Genomic DNA, 24,808 nt, shown 5'->3' on the forward strand with positions numbered 1-24,808 from the left:
GTACACAGCTGGGGCACCTCTATTCTAGAATCAATTAAATGGAGCAGCAAATATCTTAGTGCGAGGATAAGGTACAATCACAGGCAGAAGCCAAAAAAACCTGGAGAATGAGATAATGGTGCTCAACGATAAGAAAGAGCAAATGGAGAATCACTCAAGACACTTCAATATATAGATAACAGGAATCCCAGAACATAAGGAGGACAGTGTGGGACGATTAATTAAATCATATGTGATGATTCTGGACTATACTTAGGAGTTGACAATCATGCATGAGTCCAGGGCCCAGGGAGTTTCAGCCCCAGTTCCGGTCAAGTTAAATATCCTAGGACCATGCTGGCAAATTTTTCGGACTATAGAGTTAAAGAAATGATACCACCAAGAGCTATAAAGGAGAAGTCGTTTACAACACCAAAGAATTTTGAATTTTCTCAGATATGACAGCAGACACGGCTCAAAGGCAAGACAAATTCAAGAACAGGATTCCTAGGTTTCAAACGGACAGTGCTCAGGCATCAATTGTCCAACTTTCCAGACTTACAGTATTGTTTAAGGGCACATTTGAAAAATTCAGTACAGTGAAAGAAGCTGCCATGTTTTTTTAAATCTACAGGCTAATTTGGTGATTTGATTTTTGATATAGGACAGGGGTTGGAACTAAGGAGAGACAAGATATTTTACCACTTAGTTAAGGTGTCAAAGCATCTAAGGGGGAGGGGGGTGAGTAGCAGGAGAGGGGGTTGGGCTCCTACCAGAGTATTCAGTGAGGGAAGGTTGGGAAGGAGGGAGTATGAGGCAGAGTTAAAAAAGAGGTCTTGGGTTGGTAAACAAGTGAAGACTTATACAGGTTATTCAAATTAAGTTCAGAATTATATGTTTATATATGATAGGCAGCTTAGAAGGGAAGGGTCTTTGTATTGTGGTGGCTTGCACAGAATTGCTATTTGCATAAGCATGTTAGCACACCAAGCACATAAAGCACTTTTTAACACCTTAAATAAAGCATTTTAAAGGAGAGAGGCATTTATTTATTTATTTTGAGAGTTTTATATAGCGCTGGCTAGACCCAGAGGTATCAGAGCGCTTTACATAAGGTTCCACAGAAGTTACAAAATTACAACAGTTACACGTAACCTCAGTTACTAGAAGTTACTAGAAGCGCTGGCTAGTCCGTGGGTATCAGAGCGCTTTACATTAGGAATCACATTATTACACAGTTAAAAACAGTTACAGGTTACATCGGTTATACAAAACACATTTAAATAGTATGGAGGAAGGATAAATAGGGCGGATAGGGGTAAGGGGGAAGGGTGTAGGAGGAAGGAGGGAGATAACGGCAGGAAAGACGAAGGAAGGTCTGCCCAATGTCCGGCTGGGTAGGTGACGGCCGAGGAGGGAATTCACAGCCCATCTCCCCTATAGCTATCAGGGTAGCTCCACTGGGCAACGGTCAGGTAGCAAGGTCTCAGCGGTCGAGGGAAAAGTTCACAGGGTAAATGTCCTGCTGGGTGTGCAGGATCCTGGTCGGATAGGGGTAAGGGGGAAGGGTGTAGGAGGAAGGAGGGAGATAACGGCAGGAGAGACGAAGGAAGGTCTGCCCAATGTCCGGCTGGGTAGGTGATGGCCTAGGAGGGAATCCACAGACATCTCCCCTATAGCTATCGGGGTAGCTCCACCAGGAATCAGTCAGGTAGCAAGGTCTCAGCGGTCGAGGGAAAGTTCACAGGGTAAATGTCCTGAAGGGTGTGCAGGATCCAGGACGGTTGAGGGCTAAGATCAAGGTCTGGTCGATGATCTCCCACCCTTCTCTCCAACCAACCATAAATGCAGGGAGCTACAACGTTTTATGAACATAAACTAACCAATATACTCTATGGCTTCCATGAACCAAGAGCTGATGTCATACTTGTGTTTGTCCTCCACTGGAATGCTTTTGTACTGAAAGTGCCCTTCAAAGTGATTTGGACAGTCTGAGGAGACATTCAACAAAGCTGTAATCCCCAAAGCGTCGAGCATATCCCTTCGAGCAGCATGATGGGCGCTGCCAAGGTACAAAAAGGGAAGGATTTCAACCGGACCGCCCTGATCATGAAGAGGTGTGCCACAGGAACTATAGCCAATCTCCACGGGCTCGGGGATATCTGGAGAAGGAATGCCGCTGGTGGTTTTCGTTTTTGCGCAGAACTCTGGATACTCAGAAAAGAACCTCTCATGCCCACCTCGCAGCAGGCGGAAGTCGGTGCCCTCGCCGTGCTCCCTGCGCAGGGCACGCAGAACCAGGCTGACGGTGCTGTCCTCGCGCAGGACCTCGGAGCGCGCGCTTCGCTCGTCGTACAGCACCACAGCAGAGTAGAGCCGGCGCGGAGGTGCGCACGCACCCCGGACTCACCGGTGGTGAGCGGCTCGGCAGGCAGGATCTGCTGCAGGCTCGGACGGCCCTGTGCTCTCCGCCTCACGATGCTGTTGCAGCGTACGTTCAGAGTGCCACGGATGCTTCCAGTCTCAGCCCTCAGGCATAGGTCTTGATGATGACTGCGATGTGTGCATGAAGGTATATTAAAGGGAGGATGCTAAGCAGAATTTGCACAGCTTTTTAAGCAAGTTTTGCACACAAAATGTAGAAGGGATGTGTTTGGGATTCCCATCTCTCTGTGGTGGGTTTTCGGGGGTTTGGGTACATGAGCTGGGCAACACTCGTTATGAGTATGAATAGGATCATTATTGGGCCTCCAGTCCAAGGGGTATCATCACAGAGAAAAACACTTAAGATTATCTCATTTAATGTTAATGGAGTAAGTAACAGAAGGAAACTGCATGCTATAGAAGCCTGGGTTATTAGGGCACAATCCATCAGTAGTATTATTATAAGAAATACATATTGCTTCAGCAAAGCTGCTAAGGTTTCAATATTTAAGAAGTGGGCAGGCTTCAGAAGTTTCTCAGTTGCCCATGTGGGACATTGGGGTGTTGCCTTGTTTATAGCTAAAAATCTGAACATGGAAATCCATGAGTGGGCAAAGGACCCAGAGGGTTGCTGGTGCTGGTTTCATTTCTTCCGTATGTCTTATATTAGTAATTTTCTATGCCCAGTGGAGGACTTACCGAGACCTTATGTTGATTTATTTCATTCATCATTGCATATCCCTGGAGAAATTATAATGGGGGTGATTTTAACTTTTTGCAGGATCTGAGGGTGGATTCCTATTCAGGTAATAAAAGGCAACAGAAGGCTAAGGTAGCTAAAGCCCTTAGAAAATATAAAAGAGATTTACTCCTTAAAGACCCATGGAGGGAGGCATTTCCAGAGAAGAGGTAGTACAGATGTGCCTCGACCAGATTTAAAATTGCTACCAGAATTATTATCTTTTTAGTCTCGGCTAAACTGGGTTTTAAATTTGCAAACACTCCACAATGGATTTTCAGACCACTCAGCTCTTGAGTTAGGTAATATTGGTGGTGAGCGAAAGCCCCAACACAAAAAGTGGATTTTTAATATTGAGAATTTAGGGTTAGGAATCGAGGGAGAGTCCTGCCAAATGAAGTGTGGGACACAATGAAGGTTTATTTGCGGGGCAATTGATATCTAAGGATGTGACAACCAATAAAAACAACAAGGAGCAAAAACTGGAGCTTGAAAAACATGTGAAGGAAGCATATAAGCTTTTGAAAAGATAAGCATGCGTTAAGTGACTATATCTACGCTAAGAGATATGCGAATAACACAGCTTATATGCAGAATATTTATGAAGAGAGCAATTATGCCGAGACATGTATGGCTTGGTAAGCTCGAGAAAAAATACCAAATAACACTATTCACACTTTAAAATGTCCTAGAACCGGGCTCCATTATAAGGAGAATGGAAAAATAAATTAGATCTTCCTTGAACATTATAACCAGATCAATAATCATAGTCAAACAGTTGGTACGGAGGAATAGGATGCATTTTTAGGTGGATTAGGCATGCCAACACATTTGAAGGAAGATACTTGAAAGACTGTTAGCCCCTTTAAGAAGATAGAACTGAAAGAGGTGATCCGCAGTTTACAGAATGGTAAGGTTTGCAGTCCCAATGATTTTCAATCAGAGTTTTATAAAGAGCTTTTTGAAGTTTTGAATGAATATCTGCTGCTGTTAGCCAATTTTATCTTAGGGCGAGGGCCTATCTCACCTTCCTTTAATGTAGGCCTGGGTTCTCCAAAGTCGGTCCTGGAAGGCCAGATCCATGCCAGATTTTTAAGACAACTTCATTTATCTAAATGGGGATATACTAAAAATCTGTCATGGATCCGGCCCTCCAGAACCAACTTTGGAGAACACTGATCTAGGCAATGTGGTCAGCGTTTTAAGAAATGGGTAAAACTGCTGAAGATCCAAACTCATCTCACCCTATAACATTGCTAATTTCGAATGATAAAGTAATTATAAAATTACTCGCAAATAGATTTAATAAAAGAGCCCCTAAATGCATACATTTTGTTCAGAATGGTTTTATTGCTGGTTGTCAGTTAGCAACAAATATGCATAATCCAGCGGAGGCCCTCGATTGCTTATCTGTTTATCAATTCCCTGTTTCTATTTTTATTGGATGCTAAGAAGGACTTTGACCTTAGAGCCTGGGAGATGCTTTGTACTACTCTAGAGAGATTTAGAATTACCTTTCAGGTCACAAAAGGCTTATTCAGAAACAATATAAGATTGTAGAGGCAAAAATATTTATGAATGCGTCATAAACAGGGAATTTAATGGTTTGACAAGGGACCAGAAAGGGCTGTCTCCAGGCCTCTTTGCCTTTTTGATTGAACCATTGGCATTTGCAATACGAAAAGATGGGAAGAGTCAACCAACTATTCCGCAGATGGATAAGATACAACTTATGCGGATGATATAATGCTGTTTTTAGATATTAGGAAGAAAATATAAGAAATAGTCTTTGAGATCTTTACTGCCTTTCAAGCATTAGGAGGCTACAGAATTAACAAAAATAAAAACTTCAATTATTTTGTGCAATAGTAGGACATATATTTTATTATCAGTGATGCAGGGTTGTTTCCATAATCATCCTAAGCACTATTTGGGGGTCAACTATACATGCAAGGTTTAAGATCTGTATAAATTAAATTACATAATTCTATTAGTTAAAGTGAAAGCATTGTTAGAGTGATAGAAATCGCTCCCCCTTACTCTATTGGGGAGAGTTGCTTTGATAACAATGGAGATTCTCCTCTTGTTTAAGCTTTATTTCAGCCATATCTTGTATGTTAAATGTAGCATTTTTTAAGGAAATATAATTTGTGTGTTCATCTTTTATTTGGCAGGATATACGTGCCAGTCTAGCACTTAGCACTTTATAATGAAGCGTGGAAGATGGTGAATTAGCTCATCCTAATCAGAGAAAATACAATTAGGCCTAGTTTGCATAGTAAATGTTTAGATTTCAAAAGACACCTGAACCATATTCGATTTTTAATAATGACCTGATGCATTTGAGTCTAATATAATTGACATTTTAAGGTTTAATAAAGCCCCCAAGAATTTTTGATATAAGATTTTACACTGGTTTTTAAAAAATAGATGCACTTTTATAAGAACAATTTGATTCCCTATATAAATGCAGCAACACACTTGTCTGATTTGGTGTGGGGTCAGAAGGAAAGGATTGATCAAGACATTTTTTTCAAAATGGAGGACAATAGGTGTTTATAAGTTAGTAGACTTCAGTGCAGTGGACAGGTGGAAAACCTGGCTCGAAATAAAGGCGCTTGTAAGGAAAAACTACTAGATGCAGTGCTCATATAGTGTATTACTTCCTATGTTAAAAGCAATTGATATAAATATGTTACTGAAGAGCAAAAACCTGGCTGTCAGTTTAATGGAAACTCCAGTCTCAAAGTGACCCTGTGTTGGAAAAAAATGTCCATCTCACAGTAAAGGGGGCTGATAATAATCAAAAGCCATAAGTAAGAGGGAAAAAACAAGAGAAGTGCAGGGTAAAGTTAGTAAATTAAATTTGTCAGTGCTTAGAGGTGTTAATTTGCAGAGAATACAGTTCTATACAAAGTGGTTGAGTTATCGAACTCCACAATTCCTTCATAAAATCAATCCAGGATTGTCAGGCCAATGTTTCAGATGTGAATCAATTCAATTGAAGACTTTATTTTGGTTTCATAGGCAACTGTAGAAGTACATCACTAAAACTTCAATAAACGAAAAAAAATAATCACAGTGCAATCCATTAAACAAGTCCATCGCAAGCGCACGAATAATAAATGCTGCAAGAACATGGCAGTGCATTAATACTATAAAATAGTAATTGTAAAAATCCGATATGAAGTGACTGAAATAGCACTTCGGTCCCACGTAATGTGGCACTATGCAGCACTTTGACATTTTTTGGATCGCATTTTTCAGTATATGATGTTGATTAGGCAAATACAGCTTGTATCCAAAGCCTCCTTGGTGCTATTGAGATATGACCACATATTAAAATTGACCCCAAGGCATCAAAAACGTATTTATGTTTCAATGTTGGTGGGCAGAGCATTGTTACTGCAAAGGTGGAAATCACAGTCAATCCCTTATATTGGGAAGTGGATTGGGTGAATGAGGCAAGTAAGAGAGAACAAATCGCTATATGTCATACTGCAAGGTTTTCTAAAATCTGGGCCTAACTCATGGTCAGGGAAAGGTTCAGATGGGCAGGGTACGCTGGACAGGGAAGTTTATATTGAGGTTTCTTGTTCAGGGGAGTGTAACAATTCAAGGTTATTTTATTAAGGGGGAAGACTACATTTGCTTTGTATGCATTTGTTATATATGTAAAGTCATTTTCAAATAGGTCACTCCAGGAGTTAAATAATTATTGCTGCAGAAGATGGTGCGATGTGCTAAATAATTCCCTTTTTGGTTAGCCTGTATGAAATTAATTGTTCAAATGTTGCTCTTTTCAGTGTATTTCATGTTTTAATATGGATCTGTGATATAAAAATAAAAACAAAACACTGCCAGGAACAGCACTCCTAAGGCCTAAGCAAGCCTCTACAGAAAATTATTGATCTGCCTCTCTGCCCCACTCACTTCTTGCCCCTAATGCCATCCTCTTGCTTAGGCCTCCAGAAGCAGCCTCAATCAGAGTTAGTAAGTTGTGGCAATAGAGTTGGAAAAATTAATGTGTGGCTAGTCCAATAATAAACTGGAGAGAAGCACACAAGTGCTGCAACAACCAATTATGCTTACCATGCGGAAAACTGGGAGAATCCATCAGAAACACTCACTTGAAAAAAAAACACATGGGGAGGGGGGATCTGAAAAGCCCACTTCTTTAGTTAGTGAATCTATGTAGAGAATCAATGTCAGATCTTCTGTTGAATCATAAATGTTTCTGGTTGTTAAAATATAAATCATATTGTTTTGCCTTGGTGTGACTGTAAACTATTTCAATTGCTATACTCAAGTAATTCAACCTGAAAGCAGTGTGCACTGTACATATAGGTATCTCTAACACATTAATCACCTTTACTGAAATCTCATTGTATTTCCCCTCGTTATTTATTTTCACTTTTTACCATGATTTATAGTTGTATAATTCATGAATATACATTGTATTCATTATGATATATACAAATGATCCTCTGACATATACAGTGTGAAGTTACATGAACATATTAAAACCACATGACATTTATCATGCCCAATGCATTTCAAGACTCTGGGTCCCTTCTTCAGGGGAAATTCTGCATGAGAAAAAAATAGTACAAAGTAATGTAGTACAAGGGTAGATCTGTATGTACAAACAATGTACTAACCTAATCATCTTTGATATGCAACTCCAATAGTGGATTGTGCCTTTAATTTATTTTGTTAGTTCCCTTGTGCTTAGCCCACTAGTTTTCATGTGCTGTAGCATAAGAAACCAACAAAGATTGCCATTGCATGATTATTGTGCTGATTCGAAGTATTTAAATTGCTGTTAGTCATGCTAATGTCAAAATAAGTGATGCACTTATATAAATCACCATGATGTGTGATAAACGTGATCACTGCATGTGCCTGCTGGTGCCTCATACCCCAGTGTGCTTGGTGTAATCGCGAAAATATCACCGCTGCATGCGAATGACAGTAATACCACTTACTCTATAGAAATCACATGAAATGAAATGCCTCAAGCTGAACTTTCTGAATATGCTGTAAGGAAATAACCATTTCATAGGATACCACTTAGATTCCGCAATGACCATACTACGACATGCTTATACTATGGGAACAAACCAATAGATCTTACTATCTTCATAAGGCCGTTGTGTGCTGCCGTCCCTGTATTGCATCAATATCACACTACCTGTAAAGCAACATGGTTTTAATCTTGAGATAATACTCTATATCACACAAAAAACGCAGTGAATCCCCGAGCCTCTCCGTACCTTGTAAAGCAGCAACTGCTATGTTGCGTATGTCAATACTTGCTAACCCGCCATGAATTAAATGCCAGCATTGGTAGAAATAACAGAAATAAACATTGGGTTCTAAACACTAACGTAACACCCTCTCATCTAGTGCCCCATCTTGAAACTGGAAATGCCACTTGCTATCTTCCTGTTAATGTGCCTAGTGATGTGTGGTGATCTAGTGGTATATTGATGGTAACCGCTGCCCACACTACGCTATGTTAAAAAACTTTACTGAGTGGTCTAAAGATTTGCATGACCGTCACCGCTAACACAAAGTACAATGTACAATACATACCTTAACGTAAATCTCCAGTGATTAAAGTCACCGCAACTCCAACTCATGGTGCTAAAGCCCTGCTGTTGAAAATGATGCAAAAAGACCGTCTCCACTGTAGGTTTCCATAATCTCAAAAACCCTTTTATCATATTACCATTAGTCATCATGTAAACTATCCTTCTATGAGATCAAAAACAGAAATGAGCTGCCACCCTGGCTTAATTTACTTGCATTAGATTTTTTCTTGCAGAAGTTTGTACAGTCATGGCAATCATACATAAAAGACACCATGGATTTCCTACAGAAACTTCAAACCATAGAAACTACAATCTGCTATCAATGGTTACTGTGCACCATTGAAGTTACAGCTCTTTAAAACTCAATTCCTCACTCAGAGGGGATGTAAGCAGTGGAATGGGTGCTATTGGTCCTCCGATATTAAAGCAGATAAGGTATTTTTATTAGAGTTGTTACAATTTTGCTTACACCATAGTTACTTTGAGTGGCAGGACAAATTTTACTTACAACTAACTGGAACACCAATGGGTTTTTGTGGAGCACCAGCGTATGCCAACACGTTCATGGCAAAGTTCGAAGAGGATCCTATTTTTCAAGTGCAGGAGTAGAGCACGAAAATAGTGATGTTGTGCAGATTCATTGATAATATGTTTTTGATATGGACTGATACAAGGGAGGAGTTGGAAAACAGGATTCAGATACTCAACACACACAATCCCAGGATCAAGTTAACCTACACTATTGATAACACAAAAATAGTTTTTGGGGATGTACTAGTCAGCAAAACAAACACAGGAGTACAAACTCAGATTTATTCTAATCAACAGATAGGAACAATGCATTTGTTGTACACAAGGTTTCATTCCAGAAGTCTTATTCGTAATTTATAATTTTCACAATTTTTAAGAATTAAGAGAATTTTTTCATACCAGGACATCAGCACACAGAGCATATTGGTGCAGAAATGAAAATATGAGGACAGATGATATCCGGCTGATATATTGGCAAATTGCATACAATGAACGAGCCAGTTGGAAAGATCTGAATTGCTCATCAAAAGGATTAAATCTAAGGGGAATTCACCTATTTTTGTTTCCAGATACTCCACAAGCTCCATCGCGATTAAAAAGATTATTTACACCAGATGGGAATTGCTGCAGAATGAGCCTGATTTTAACAACATCTTCAGAGAGAAACTCATGCATGCGTACACAAGAGCAAAAAACCTCATGGAACTTTTGGCCTCATCGACAAAGCAAGAAGACACACAATGTGAACATACTAGGATATGCCAAAATTGCACTCACTGCAATAATGCAATCACAGGGGCCAACATAACTCACCCTAATACGGGAGAAGTCATCAAATTGAGATACACTTCGGATTGTAACACCAAAAATGTTATATATTGCATTAAATGTCCGTGTGGCAAAGCATATGTGGGAAAAACAGAAAGGAAAGTCAAAACAAGAATGACGGAATATAAAACTACAACAAGAACACCAAAAAAACATCATGTGTGGCAGCACATTGGCAAGAAGCAAGACACTCCATAGCCCAATTACGGTTTCAGATAATTGAGACATTAACACCCAAACCAGGTAGTGATACAAGTAGGCAGTTGCTCCAATGAGAAATATATTGGATCAAGCTTTTGGATACACTATTACCAAAAGGTCTCAACGACAGAATAGACATGATTTGCTATTTATAGCTTGGTTGTGAGAATACAAACACTATGGAGTGTGCAGAATAGATATATGTAGGCATTCCACGTGTACATTAATTATCCATAGTGAATTTACTTTAAGCGCCAGAGTAAGTAGGTACATCTGGCACAGTTCTCTAGAGACCATAAGTAAACTTTGGATTCATGTGAAACACCACATTATCACCTTGAAACAGAATCACTACATTGACACATGTTGGCCTTTAGATCCTATAGTAACATCACTTCAGCTATACACCAGTAATGTTTCAGAACGATATACGGTGATTTCTTTAAGTATATTGTACCAGGGTGGCAGCTCATTCCCATTTTTGATCTCACAGAAGGATAGTTTACATGATGGCTATCGCTAATCTGATAAAAAGGGTTTTTGAGATTATGGAAACCTACAGTGGAGAAGGTCTTTTTGCATCATTTTCAACAGCAGGGTTTTTGGCACCATGAGTTAGAACTGCAGTGACTTTAATCACTGGAGATTTAGGTTAAGGTATGTATTGTACATTGTACTTTGTGTTAGCGGTGACGGTCATGCAAATCTTTAGACCACTCTGTAAAGTTTCTTAACAAAGCGAAGTGTGAGCAGCGGTTACCATCGGGATACCGCTAGGTCACCAGGCATCACTAGGCACAATAACGGGAAGATAGCAAGTGGCATTTTCCAGTTTCAAGATGGCGCACTAGTTGAGAGGGTGTTACGTTTGCATTTAGAACCCATCGTCTATTTCTGTTATTTCTACCAACGCCGGCATTTAATTCATGGTGGGTTAGCGAGGAGGCAAACATTCAGAAACGCGATGTAGCAGTAGCTGCTTTACAATGTAAGGAGAGGCGTGGGGATTCACTGCATTTTTTTGTGATATAGAGTATTATCTCGAGATTAAAATCATGTTGCTTTACAGGTGGTGTGATATTGATGCAATACGGGGACGGCAGTATATTTGGCAGCACACGATGGCGTTAAGAAGATAATAAGATCTATTGGTTTGTGGCCATAGGAGAAGGATGTTGTATCATGGTCATTGTGGAATCTAAGTGGTATCCTAAGGTTTGGTTACTTTGTTACAGCGTATTCAGAAAGTTCAGCTCGAGGCATTTCAGTTCATGTGGTTTCTATAGAGTAAGTGGAATTACTGTCATTCGCATTAAGCGGTGATATTTTCGAGATTACACAGAGCACAGTGGGGTATGAGGCACCAGCACACTCGTGCAGTGATCACATTGATCACACAGCATGGTGATTTATATAAGTGTATCACTTATTTCGACATTGGCATGACTATCAGCAATTTCAATACTTCGAATTAGCACAATAATCATACAATGACAATCTTTTTTGGTTTGTTATGCTACATCACATGAAAACCAGTACGCTAAGCACAAGGGAACTAATGAAATTAACGGCCCAATCTACTATTGGAGTGGCATATCGAAGATGATTAGGTTATTAGATTGTTTGTATATACAGATCTACCCTTGTACTACATTACTTTGTATTATTTTTTACTCTTGCAGAATTACCACTGAAGAAGGGACCCAGAGTCCCGAAATGCATTGGACATGATAAATGTCATGTAGTTTTAATATGTTCATGTAACTTCACACTGTATATGTCAGAGGATCATTTGTATATATCATAATGAATACAAATGTATATTCATGAATGTGAATGTATTATACAACTATGAATCATGGTAAAAAGTGAAAATAAATAACGAGAAGAAATACAATGAGATTTCAGTAAAGGTGATTAATTTGTGAGAGACACCTATATGTACAGTGCACACTGCTTTCACGTTGAATTACTTGAGTATAGGAATTTATTATGACAGACGTATGTTTGACAGCACACGTTGAAGTGTAGCACCATTGGTAAACAGTATTATCAGGACGGAGTAAAGAAAGGAGTGCACCTCACACCTATATTTTGTAAACTGCTTCAGCCATCTTTTCTCACTCAGGCTAACTTTTAAATAGACCATCCTGTTTTAGTTTGAAACCTATAATACTTGACCCCACCAAAAGGCAAACATACGCCGTCAATGTAAAAATATAAATACTGATAAGATAAAACCATAAGCTAAAATCCTTTTCAAAGAAAGAAAAGTGAGAGAGAATAAGTCATTTTTAATTCTTTCTGAAGAGGCCAACACAATGTAACATTGTCAGACAAGGTATCATCAAGAAAGACTGCTCTAAGATTATTCTGCTTGAGTTTTGTTGTTTAATTATGTCAGTAAAATATTATTTTTCTTCCTTTTGTTTCCTCCAATTCAATTTTGTATTCTTGAATTAAATGTGCAAGGTGTGGAAGCATGTTTTCGTTCTGATCGAATTAAATCTGGGAATGTTAAAATTATATTAGATTTTTTGACAGTACTTAATTCTGTGTTTGTTGAAATGGCTGTCTCATAAACATCTTGACCAATATTTGCAATCACATTTATCCACAGACACAGAATGGGTAAACCCCTTTGATACATCAGTCCCCTTTTCAAATATGTCAGTATTCATAGTAGGTCACCTGCCAAACACCCCAAGCTTTAAGCATTCAATGCAAGTTGTAGTGACAGGTACCTCTGAAAAGAGTGCTGTCACCGTGCACATGATAGTGGTGAAAACATGGCAGAAGACTTTCCACATACCAACAAAATTCATAGCTGCACAGTGTCCCATTGTTTTGTGTGATACCTTCAGCTAATACTGGCTTTTTACCCAACTGCACTTTACTGTTGGGACTTTTGAGCCCATAGTTAAAATGTCAACAACATTTCAAGTCCCAGAATACTATGTGCTGTCAGTTAAAATGTCAAGACTGACCTTAAGTCAAACATTTGCCTTGGGGACACTTGGCAGCTATGAATGTCCACACTATAGTGGCACCACCTTAATGTAGTCAGTCAAAGAGTGCAGAAAAGCTGCGGCAAGCATGCCTAACGCATCACATGTCAGGTGCTTTGGAATGCAGGGTTATTAATTCATCTGATGTAATACAAACTTTTAAAAGTTTCAACAGGTATTATGCTGTTGACAGTTTTGACCAAACCTACAATGTCATAAGGTTCAGAAAGGAGAAGGTGAATCCCCAACTGTGTCCAGGAATGTATTTATAAAAATATTTGAATATAGTACTCTTACCTTTTTAATCCATTAATAGTCCTGTAAACCAGGGAGGGTCCTGACAGAGTGAGTGTGAGAGGTACTGAGATGTGAGAGAGGGTAATGAAATGTGAATATGAGTGAGAGTATAATACACAGACTTTCTTTACTGAAAACTGTCTAACACAAGTCTATTGGAAACACTGTCAATGGGAAGACACTACATGCCATGCATTACTTCTCCTTTAAAATAAATATGTGCTTTATAAAAATCATTAAAAAAACAACATGTTTTGTAAACACTGGAAAATACAATTTGTGTCTACTTTTGGCGTTTGGCAGCTGAACAAACACTGATAAGCACTAATTTAAAAAGGTTTGAAAAACACTGAGAAAACATCTCTGAAGTCCACAAAAAAACAATACAGAGAATAGGACAGCCTACATTTAAAGCAGGAAGTGCCCGTATATGCTGTGGAATCGCTTTTGCATCTTGGTTCCCAAGACATGACAAACTGAGAAGAACTTGCTCAGCCGAAACTGTTTTAATTTTTGGTACTATCTGAAGGCCATCCTTTCTTGTTACCAATATCTCAGGCAACTACAGGTGTTCAGTGTAATCATGTGGTTACTGCTCAAACAATGTATACAGCACGGTATAAATGTGAGTGTTGCCTACTGTCTATGAGCTTAGCTGCGCTAATCATAGCTGAGTGAACCCCTGGTCTGTTGAATTTGTGACTCACAGATTATTATTGTTTATTTTGTCAATAAACCCTCTCAGAATTCAATTAACATGTAAGATTTTTTGACTGACAGAACCTGGAACATTTTTCCTAAAGTTGGCTGGATGTAGTGATTGGAGCTGGGTGTCCAGAGCTGGAGGTCCACACAACAGCCCCCCGGTACCATAAGTAAGACAGAGGATTCGCTGCAGGGAAGGTTGGGTAGAGGCAAGAGACAGTGTCTAGCCGATAGCATCAGTAGAATTGTAAAAATGAGCCAAGTCACCCTTTCCTCCCGATTGGATCCTCTCATTTATGTACAAATCCACTTTTTTTCAGATGCCCTGATGCTGCTCCTGTGTTTATGTACTAGTATTCTTGTGCATGTTTTCTCGATGGATTGATGCTCCGAGCCAATGCAATCACTGTAGCTAAGAGATTATGATGAGATTCAGGGCTTTACATAGTGTTCGACAGAATCAGTTGGAAAACATGAAGGAGGACCCTGTGCGACAACCCCTAGGTCCACCCACCTCATTTAGATATGAGCGCACCTTAAGTCTTTTATCAGTGGAGCTCCCATTGGCTACGCCCATAGAAAGCTTATTATGATGGCCCGATTGAGTAGGGGCCATTGCAGGAAAGACATTACACTGCCTGACATATTTTGGGTGGATGGTGTAATGTCTATTTTTTCTGTTTGTCACCACCAGGAGAAACCTGACAGTGAGGGACAGAAAAAACAATAATAACCTCACTGTCCTGGTAGAAAACCTATAGGGTTCATGTTTTTTTGTTTTTCAGAAACAAAGTGCCGGTTTAAGAGTTTGTATCTGAAAATAAAAAACTTTGAAAAAGTTTGGTGAACAACATCAAATTGATGTGGCCGTCCACCAACTTTTTTGTACATTAAAAGGACTGGTTGAGATGGTTTGGATTGGGAGTGAGGAAGGAACTTATTTTCCATTCACTAATGTTCAGGAACTATGCAAAAGTCGTAGGGATTTGACATGTTCATTGTGCCTGCCACTCTCAGTCCTCTTGGAAAGTCATGACGTACAATGGTACTCTGAAAAATAAAGTGCGCAGGGAAACTGGTCCCAAGTGGCCTTACACTTTACCGTTGGCAATCTAGTTCGTTTGAGCCAAAACCCTAGTCTAAAGACTAAATTGAGTACTTATGACATTTTAATAGGCAGGCTCATGAATCCCCCTGATACCACTCCAGTGTCTCCTGCTTTACTTGATTTGAATTTGAAGATGACTGACTTTGAAAAGTGCAGACAAATTAATCCGTCTCAATAGCTTCTGTCTTCAAGTTCAAGCTGCACTGCCTGCCAACCCCACCGAAGCTTGCCACGATCTACAGCCATAATCACAAAGGACAATGGTTCACCAAGGCTTCATTTAAAGAGATTTGTAAAATGAACAGTAAATTCTTTACTACAGGCAAATAGTCAAGCAAACCAAATAGACATTGGACTAGCCACTGCATCAGCAAAAGTAGTTTCATTCTGATCAGTCAAGAGTATGACATCATAACTATAACACTAGAATCAGTGTTCAGTGTTTCCAGTGTTCACGCAAAGATCAATAAGTAGGAATACACATGCATACATTTATACCATACAAACAACCTACTTTAGTCTGAATTTAAAAACTGGAGTACTACAAGTCACCGTTAATCCTAAGAAATGTATTCAATGGAATAGATCTAATTGTTAAGTTGTAGATGGTGTTTTGATCTCTACCTCAATTAGATCTCCTCAGTATATGAAGGATTAGGACACCTGTATAATAATCAAATAAAATGGATCACGTACAATTTGATGCTGGTAGCCAGGGATGAAGGAGGATACGCATATCCTTATTTTCTTAGTGTATGTTTGCAGAGAATCCTTTTACGACTGGGCCTTTGTGCTCAAATGAATGACTGTAAAAATGATATAATATATATGAGCTAATCAATTAATGGCAAGTAGCCAAGTGAGAGAAATCTAATGAAGAGTAACTCACACAGTGGTGATATTGGTACCCCAAGGGCTACGGAGCAGTCATATTTAGACAGCTCCATTCTCAATGTAAAATGAAAATTACAACGTGGTAAAGTCACTTTTATGTGTGCTGAACCCGCAATGACATCAAAAAGTAGGGGGAAACTCACCAAATTGTAGAGAGACAGATCTCCACTCAGGAGGTATCAGCATCCTGATTTTATGGCGTGATGCAAGAAACAAATCCAGTGTGGTGGTAGTGCAATGGCCACTATTAAGCAAAGCATAGAGGAGCCCGTCTGCACATCCTTCAAGAGGGAGTCACTATAAAAATGTTGGCGTCCTGGCTCAGTGGCACAAGCAAGAATCAAAGTGGTGGCAGTGCTAACGTTACTGTCCAGCCATGGCAAATGAGAATGCACATTGAGGTTTGGCAAAGCAGTTTGCATAGTCAAGCTGTTGATGTATCTCCTATTTATGTGTAAGTGTGTCTTGAATAACAAAATCCCTACCTATTTCAGATGGGTTGTGATTGTAGCATTCTCTTATGAAGCATTTAATGCTTGTAGTTCATCTAGGCTGATATTATAAGCAATGAATGCACAAGTGTTCTTAAGGGCTGATATATCTTTTAGCAGTACATTTTCAAAGGTAAGAACTTCTGTGGCATGGTGGAGCTAGAGGGATAAAAAGTGGAGGGAAGTCTAGGATTATTTGTATCATTCGATGGGGCTGGGTGGTTTGAAGATGTTTTTTTTCTATTGCATTCTCCTAAAGAATTGCAGCATTTCTATTTCCAACTGAAAAACGTTTAAAATGTTACTACAAGCAAGAGATCTTTAGTGAGTAAGTTCACCTTAACAATGAAAAGCAGATATTGGGACAAATTGAAAAAGGGGACTGTAAAGGAAGATGGTGTTAGTATAACATATCTTTAATGGATTATCAATGAGAGTGTGGACTCAAGAGGAGATATATTGTGGTCTTTTAGTTGTCTAGGCAACAGCTATAGTATTTTCTCCTTCTTCATCTTTCCTCCGGGTTCTGGTTTTTATACTGGCCTCAGAACCCTTTACCTCTCTGGCCTCTACCTAAAAGATTTTGGTGATTTTGTTAAACACTTTCAGACCATGAGTGTTGGATGAGCAGACTTCTTAGAGACTGCATACTAGAAAGTTAGAATCTTTTGACATGCATCCTCTCCTCTGGAATGTGCCTCTATCCGGAAAAAAGGTGGAAACAGTTCAATGTTTCCCTTTCAATTCATTCCCTCTAACCACTGCCATCCATCCTGGGCCATGGTTTGTCAACAGCGGATCATCACATTTTTTGATGAGTACCAACTGGCTAATGTTTAATTTATCTCCTTCATCAATCAAGAAATGGGGGAAAAAGGAGCTTAACAGGGTCCATTCAGCTCACGGGGGCGCACTTATATAATAAAAATGGAGTGGACCACCACAGTTGCTATGCCAGAGTCTCACGGTTGTTGCCCCAGAAACCCTCAAACCCTACTGCCTCCTGAGGTGTATATTATCTCCACTGAGGCATTTTTGTGGGTGGTGTCATCATCAGGTTCCGCACCTGGGTACCCACTTCCCCAGGTGAGTGATGCCTCTTACTGGAGGGAAAGTGTCTGGTAGAGAACACTGGTGGGATCCATACATAAAAGTCAAATTACAATGATCTCCTAAAACCAAAGACCATTTAATAGTAAAGAGAAGGGATTAGGGTTAATGTTAAAAGCAGAGTGTTATGCCCTAAGAAGGATCCCACCAGTGTTCTCTGCTTGTGTTTGTGACTTGACCTCATCCCCCCACCAGCAGTGGGCAAAGAGGCAGTTTGCAGATTGGTGGAGAAAGGGGTGTGTGGCCTCTGACCGCCTCTCAGTAATCCCACTGTGTGGAGCTTACTGGAGGTCCTAGGAGGACTTGTTGGCCCCTAGGGACCCTCAGCAGCCAAGGTGACTTCCTCCCCAACCAGGAGTGCACCAGGAGACGTGTTTGCGGAGTAGTTGAGAAAGAGGGCGGGCCTCCCATGAGTTGCTGGCTTTTATACTTCTAAGGAAGGGGTGCCACGTGGGCCCCTTCCCTTGACCATGTTGGGCTCCGGGGATCCCATCGCCTGGGGCCTGACCATTTTTTTTTTGTTTTAAAAAGAATGTGGGAGGGGGCATCGTGGCCCCTCCTGGGGCGATTTTGGCCCCGGTGACCCCATTCCCCAGGTCCCGGCCTTTATTATTATTTTTAAATAGTCAAAGGGAGGGGGGCCGAGCGCCCCTCTGGGCCATTTTCGGCCCTGGGGACTCCATCCCCGGGCACTGCCCCTTTTTTAAAATTTTTACAAAAGGGAGAGGGCCGCATGGCCAATTTCGGCCTGAGTATCCCATCCCCCAGGGCCAGACCTTTACATATATATTTTATTTTAAAAGGGGAGGCCACCAGGCTGATATAGGCCCTCGGGGACCCCATCCTCCTGGGCCTGGCCTCTCCGTTGGGGACCGCGGGGGGAGCCTCAAGGCCCCTGCGGTCCCTGTCTGCTCCCTGCCTCCTGCAGGAGCCAGCATTGCTTTTGGACAGTTAGCAGCTCCCTCTGTCCAAAAGCAATTCTGCTTGGCTTTGTGGAAGCAAGAGCATTTTTAATGCTCTCGCTTCCACGAAGTGGAGCAGTGTTTTCTATGGCTCGGCGGGAGCGGTGCTCCTGCCAAGCCATAACAAACTGCAATGTCCTGGGGGTGGGCACCCCGGGACATTACTGGAGCCGGCCTTGGGGGGTGGTGGTCCCCAGGGTCATGAAGGGCTTCTGGAGGGGGGCTGCACGGCCCCTTCTTTGTTCAAATTTTCCCCGGGGATGTGGTGGTCCCGGGGGGTTCGCAACAGACCACCTTTAAATATTGTATTTTAGCTCTGGGAAGCTGCCTATATACTGTTACTCGACTTGCTGGGCTCTTCACCTAGGCCATTGGTGGCTCCACCGTGTGTAATTGTATTTCCTTGAGACTGCTGTAGCAGAGGCGGGCCAAGTAGGAGGACAGAATAATAGGGAAATACCCCAAGTTGAGCCATGATCTTATTTTAATGGGAAGAACCTTTGAACTGATTGACGGTCCAAAAATATTCGTTCCCTTTTATCTACATGTGGTGCAAGGAGCTCTGATGGAAGGGGAAAGACTGGCGCATTGTGACCTGTGTGAAAGTCTTTGAGTAGGGCATGGAATTTACCCTACACCAACCTCGTGCAGAGTTATCTAACTTTCTGTTTGTGACTTCATAATGTTGTTAATTTCATGCATTATATTTCTTTCAGTTAAGTCTTTTGTATAGGTAGCATAAGACTGATTTGGGGTGGAAGCAAAGGGATACTTACCTCAGTATCTATCCTTGATTCATATCATTCCTTAGACTTTTAACTAAAGAGTTTGGTAGTCAATTGGGCTCATATATAGATTCTACTGCACTTTCAACTGCTTTAAGTTCTTGTGGAATAACATTAGGCATAGCTGGGCTTCTCTAAAAAGGGTAGACATCCCTATTGTGAGAAGAGATAAAAAATAGGAAAAGACTAGTAAGAACACAAGAAGCTATCATTATGGTGAAATGAAAAGCAACGGTAAAGTCCCTGGATGCTAGAAAAGCAAAAAACAACCAAGACATGCAGCTGAAAATTGTACTTCAGATGAAATAGATGTTCTATTGGAGGAAGTGTAAGGGCTTTTAGCTTCCAAGGCAACCAAGGCAAACAAGTCTAAAGGAAAACATCAAGGGAAGGGGGACAGAAAATCGTTCTTTAGGAAACATGAGACCTGGGATAACTTTGCATGTAATAGTGCAAATGGCGATACTGTCACTAGCGCTACTCCCAAAATCCCAGAGGGACAAGAAGCTATGACAGCGGGCCATTCTCTTGATCTCCCTATACCTGTAATAACGGTTGAATTCTGCAATCAAGTTAAAGTCTTAGGGGACATGGATGAGCCACAAGCAAATCGAACTGCATTTACACCCTCTACTCTAGTGCATAACAAATCCATAGCCACAGAGAAGGATGACACGAGCACACAGATAGCGGGCATACAAGAACAGATAGCAGGGCTAAAGGAATACATGAGCAACTTGACAAAAATGATCAATGAAAAGGTCGATAAACTAAAAGAGACAGTACAGACACTTAATTCTAAACTTTCACAAACTGTTGTGCCTGAAGCTTCAATTAGCACTAGATATAAAGCTACTTCTGGAAGAAAACACTGTGCTGGCCCTACAGTGCGTTTCTTAAATATGGCCCTTTCAGTCGTGACTCCTGAGACCATAAGAATAGGTAGGCAGTGCCTGATGGTCCCCCAGGTAGCCGGCCACAATCTTTATAAGTGATATAGCGGTGATTTGCCACCTAGCGAATAACTAGTGGGTAAAATAGTGAATGATTTGCAAAACACAAGCCAGGCTACATTAGTAGCTAAACCCCAAAACTTAGACCATTGGGGGGGCAAAAAGAATACTGGGATATCTACCTGGTGGGTGTGCCAAAAATCTCACCTACAGCAAGATAAACTCAAGATTCATTAATTAATAAAGCCATCCATTGGCTTAGGAAAGTGAGGGGCTGCAGATCCATTATAAGGGATGATGTAACAGAAGCCTATAGATTTAGCAATGCCCAGTGTCCAACAGATTATATTGGCCTAAGGCTTGTACGCTCAGTTCCAGTAGAAGGACTAATAGGGGCCCCCCACAGAATCATGCATAAGGCTCAAGGTTAACCCGACAGAGACCATGCATCAGTTTGGCAATGTCAATAAATCAAGCGTAGTTGTTAGCAATCATCCATCTACCACTTTTGTGGATTGTGGGGGGGCCTTATCTGATCTTGATTGACAACCAGGATATCAGATTGAAGCAAGTAAACCATTACAATCGATTAAGTTTGGCAATGTCAATAAATCAAACGTAGTTGTTAGCAATCATCCATCTACCACTTTTGTGGATTGTGGGGGGGCCTTATCTGATCTTGATTGACAACCAGGATATCAGATTGAAGCAAGTAAACCATTACAATCGATTAAGGAAATTACTTCAGATATCCATAAAAGTATCCCCTTTTACTATTAGAAAAGAACAGAAATAAAAGATTGTAATTTACCAATGCCAGACAGTAGAGAGGTAACTAACATGGCAACACAAAACTTAAGAGACGCTGTGGGGCAGATAGATGCTATAAAACTATTGTCATTGAATTTGGTGGGGATTAGAACAAAGATAGACGATCCAGAGTGGGGCGCATTTTTAGTCAAATTTCACATAGTTTGCTGCAGGAAACCTGGGCTACAGATCCATTGCATAGAGTGGGATTTGCTACAATGGCATCTAATGCAGTCCCCTCAAAAGTGGGGAGGTCATTTAGCGGGCTGTTGATTTGGATCAAAATGCAACAATTCCATAAAATAAAAAGATTGAGATGTGCTTGTAGAGACCTATTGGTCATCACTATTCCTGCTGGAACCTCCATGGGAGTTGGGCATATTGCAGTTATAAACATGTATATTCACCCTACTCAGCCAAATCACTACTCATGAATAGTGACCAAACTATCACACATGATCGAACCCTTATATCACACCCATTGTAAAATCACAGCAGGTGACTTTAATGCAAAACTGCCAGAGGGTCTAATTCCGATGCACTTAACGGTATTGAGACATGGGTCTAATACTGCCTTAGTTGGCAGCATTGACCACAAGGCAAGATATCCCAGGTTGGTTGAGCCAATCATTGATCTGATTGCTTCCTATGATCTGAACATCGTTAATGGTTGTACTGAGTCTGACTGCCCTGCGCACCCGATATTTAAGTGGGGTCTGTACACGAGTAATATAGATCATATTCTGTTGGACAGCCCTATTTGGCCATCCATAATAGACATGTTGGTAATAGCTAGGAATGATAGCGATCATGATACACTAGGGGCTTATTTTTGCCCGAGATCTCTTGTAAACTTAAAGGCGCTGGGAAGTACTATCTCTAAAAGCAGAACTATTATATTCAACAACAGGAGGAATGCAAAATGGGCTGTCCTAGCAAGTGATGATAAAGTGAAGGCAGATACTTACAACTTGTATGTAGAACAGTTGGCCCGCTTGAGCTCTTAGATCATAGTAACATTGAACTAGTGGACATACATGTTAAACTTATAGAGCAAATAAAGTTGCTCTTGACTAAAGGATGACGTAGGGGAGGCTATAATCCAAACCCCCCTGGATGGTAAACAAGTGATTGTAGACACGCCAAACGGCAATTATAGAAGCAGTACAGAAAGGGGATTGTAAGGGCATCCTGAGAGCCAGAAAAGCCTATAAAGGAAAATTAATAACGGCAAAAAGGGGGTGGGAGGACAGTGTGGTTTGCTGCCTGGCAAGATGGCCGCAACCTAAAGGAGCTCCGAGGGTAACGCTGCCTCCCCTGAAATCCGCATATAAATCCGGGAAGCAAATTGTACCCAAAGGACATCAGCGTGTGGCCAAGGAAGAGCGGCGCAGACTGCTCCAACTCCGGTGTCTCCCCGTAGCCCAGAACGCCGTGAAGACCGAGACCGGGGACTAAATTTTGCAGAACGGCCCGGGAACTGTACGTGAGGCCCGGGGCCACCCAAGAGGAGCGCCGGAGATTGCGAGTTACGGAGGTGAGGGCACCCGACGGGCGAAGCGGCATCCACGCTCCATCTGCGGCCCTGACCTAGCAACAGCGGAGTACATTGATTGGCCGGCAGCAAGACCTGACGGGCGCCGACGAGGGGGGTGGCGGAGGGCTGCTCCGACATTGCTGTGCCGGCCCAATCGGGGTCTCCTGAGGTTGCGCCCTGATGCGCATGAGGCGCCCCTGGTGAAGCTCCTGGGGAACTTTCTCAAGGAATGAACCGGCTGGCCGGACCTCCATTGGAACACCTGTGGCGAGGGGACATGGCGGGGCAGCAACTGGCGGCATTACTAAATGGCGGTACACTTGTCATTTGGCACCGGAACCCCGCGGTGCTCCACCGAGGCTGTAACGCCCGATAGCGGAGGAACGAGCAGGCAAGAGCTGGGAAGAGTGGGCTTGTGGAGCTGTGGCTGATCCTGTGCTAACCTGGAGGGGTGATTCCTGCTAAGAAAAGGTGGTAACAAACGGGGATTGTGACGCGTGGTCTGTGGTGCCCCCCCCCCCCCCCCGAGTGCTGCGAGGAGAGGATGCTGATCAGAGAGATTGGGCGGCAGGCCGGGGATTTCTCTCCAGTGATCCCTGATCCACCATTCGGCCCACGGTGCGGAGAGGTAGCTAAGGAGAGCACTTATCTGCCCGAAGATGAGTGGGAAAGGGAACCGCGTAAACCAGCAGGGAAAGCTGGATAAATTTACAGTAAGGACGTTCCCCCCTGCCGGAGCGGTCTGGGCGCACAGATAAGGTTTCGGAGGAAGAGGGAGCGCCCAAAGTGACACTGGAAGATATAATGGCCGCCCTTAATAATGTGCAGACAACAGTGGGGTCTATCTCCGCAGATGTGACCTTCCTCAGGGCGGACTTCCAGAAAATGTCCGCTAGAGTCATGGAGGTGGAACAAACGACTGCAACTTTGACGAAGGACACTACCTTGCTAATCCAAAAAGTGGCACAGTTGGAGGCTGAAAACAAGCGCATAGCGACAAAACTGGATGACCAGGAAGGGTGCTCCCGTCGCAACAAGGTCAGAATTACGGGAATTCCCAAGAGTGAAGGGGGCCCTGCCATGGACCTTTACGTAGAGGAACTGATAAAAACCAGACTGCAGCCTAGAGGACTTTCCACTTTCTTCTCTATGGAGCACGCACACAGGGTGTTTGGGCGCAGGCCTTCAATTTCCGCGACAGAGATGCCATTCTTCAAACAGCCCAAGTGGCGCCGCCCCTGCGTGTGCAGAATTCAGTGGTATCCTTTTTCCCGGACTATACGGCGGCGGTCTCGGCGCGTCGGAGGAGTTTCCTAGAGGTCAAGCAGAAGTTAAGAGCCCGAGAACTACCTTATTCCATGCTTTTTCCAGCGAGGCTACGGGTGGTAGCGGATGGGAAGACATGGTTTTTCGAGGCGCCAGAGGAGGCCCGCGACTGGCTCGAGGGGTGGCAACAGGTGAAGAGCTCCGGACGCTCAGAGAGGCAGAGACGGCATCCTGGAATGGAGGAGGACCTCGATGGATATGACCGAAGGGCGGAGGAGGCTGGACAGTCACAGGAGGACGCCGGACAGTGAGATACTATGTGTTTATCCTGTACTGAAGGTGCACAGTATGACTGGATGCCCGCTGGGGCTAGCATTGACTGCTCTGCTGCGCTGAAATGATCTGTACACCTGGACTTTGGGGCAGGGGATGTAAGCGGTCTTCCTCGGACTTCCCGCTCCCTTACACGCAAGTAATGTTTTGGGGTTTGGGTTCTGAGCACTCTGCTGAGTTGGGGTGGCGGGCAGTTCTGAGTCCGTATAGCAGGGAGGCAGGGAGGGGGTTGGGGGGTATGGGACGGTTT

At 42.1% G+C, this 24,808-nt stretch overlaps 1 protein-coding gene and 1 pseudogene across 1 annotated transcript in view; both read right to left on the reverse strand.

Annotated features, from left to right (window-relative positions):
- Positions 1-24,808, reverse strand: part of HTRA4 (HtrA serine peptidase 4) — a 438,816-nt gene that overhangs the window by 305,011 nt on the left and 108,997 nt on the right. The window lies entirely within an intron of this gene.
- On the reverse strand, positions 1,858-22,988 carry LOC146785492 (dual specificity protein phosphatase 4 pseudogene; annotated as a pseudogene).

The sequence above is a fragment of the Triturus cristatus genome, chromosome 11 (assembly GCF_964204655.1).
Source record: "Triturus cristatus chromosome 11, aTriCri1.1, whole genome shotgun sequence".
NCBI lineage: Eukaryota > Metazoa > Chordata > Amphibia > Caudata > Salamandridae > Triturus > Triturus cristatus.